Source organism: Chrysoperla carnea, unplaced genomic scaffold, assembly GCF_905475395.1.
Source record: "Chrysoperla carnea unplaced genomic scaffold, inChrCarn1.1, whole genome shotgun sequence".
Lineage (NCBI taxonomy): Eukaryota > Metazoa > Arthropoda > Insecta > Neuroptera > Chrysopidae > Chrysoperla > Chrysoperla carnea.
The window spans coordinates 60,545-62,060 of NW_025408313.1; positions in this window are offsets into that span (position 1 = coordinate 60,545).

Consider the following 1,516-nt stretch of genomic DNA (forward strand, 5'->3'; position numbering starts at 1 on the left):
CTTGGATCAAAATTTAAATGATTTGTATAGTCATGACATTCTAGTTGTAAAATCGGAAATTTTCAAAAAATGTTTTTTCTATCGAAAAATGTCAAATTTGATCATTTTTGGCTTATTTACACATAGTCCAGTCATAAAGGACCTCTATGTATACATTTTAACTTTCTTGGATCAAAATTTGAATGATTTGTATAGTCATGACTCTCATGTTGAAAAATCAAAAATTTTCAAAAAATGTATTTTTCTATCGCAAAATGTCAAATTTGATTATTTTTGGCTTATTTATGCTTAGTCCAGTCATAAACGACCTCTATGTATACATTTTGACTTACTTGGATCAAAATTTAAATGATTTGTATAGTCATGACATTCTAGTTGTAAAATCGAAAATTTTCATAAAATGTTTTTTCTATCGAAAAATGTCAAATTTGGTCATTTTTGGCTTATTTATACTTAGTTTAGTCATAAACGACCTCTATGTATACATTTGGACTTACTTGGATCAAAATTTCAATGATTTGTATAGTCATGACTCTCATGTTGAAAACTCGAAAATTTTCAAAAAATGTTTTTTCTATCGCAAAATGTCAAATTTTATCACTTTTGGCTTATTTATACTTAGTCCAGTCATAAAGGACCTCTATGTATACATTTTGACTTACTTGGATCAAAATTTCAATGATTTGTATTGTCATGATCTCATGTTGAAATATCGAAAATTTTCAAAAAATGTTTTTTTCTATCGAAAAATGTCAAATTTGATTATTTTTGGCTTATTTATGCTTAGTCCAGTCATAAACGACCTCTATGTATACATTTTGACTTACTTGGATCAAAATTTAAATGATTTGTATAGTCATGACATTCTAGTTGTAAAATCGGAAATATTCAAAAAATGTTTTTTCTATCGAAAAATGTCAAATTTGATCATTTTTTGGCTTATTTATACTTAGTCCAGTCATAAAGGACCTCTATGTATACATTTTAACTTACTTGGATCAAAATTTCAATGATTTGTATAGTCATGACATTCTAGTTGAAATATCGAAAATTTTCAAAAAATGTTTTTTTTTATCGAAAAATGTAAATTTGATCATTTTTGGCTTATTTACACATAGTCCAGTCATAAAGGACCTCTATGTATACATTTTAACTTTCTTGATTCAAAATTTGAATGATTTGTATAGTCATGACTCTCATGTTGAAAAATCAAAAATTTTCAAAAAATGTATTTTTCTATCGCAAAATGTCAAATTTGATCATTTTTGGCTTATTTATACTTAGTCCAGTCATAAAGGACCTCTATGTATACATTTTGACTTACTTCGATCAAAATTTCAATGATTTGTATATTCATGACATTTTAGTTGCAAAATCGAAAATTTTCAAAAATGTTTTTTCTATCGAAAAATGTCAAATTTGGTCATTTTTGGCTTATTTATACTTAGTCCAGTCATAAACGACCTCTTTGTATACATTTTGACTTACTTGGATCAAAATTTAAATGATTTGTATA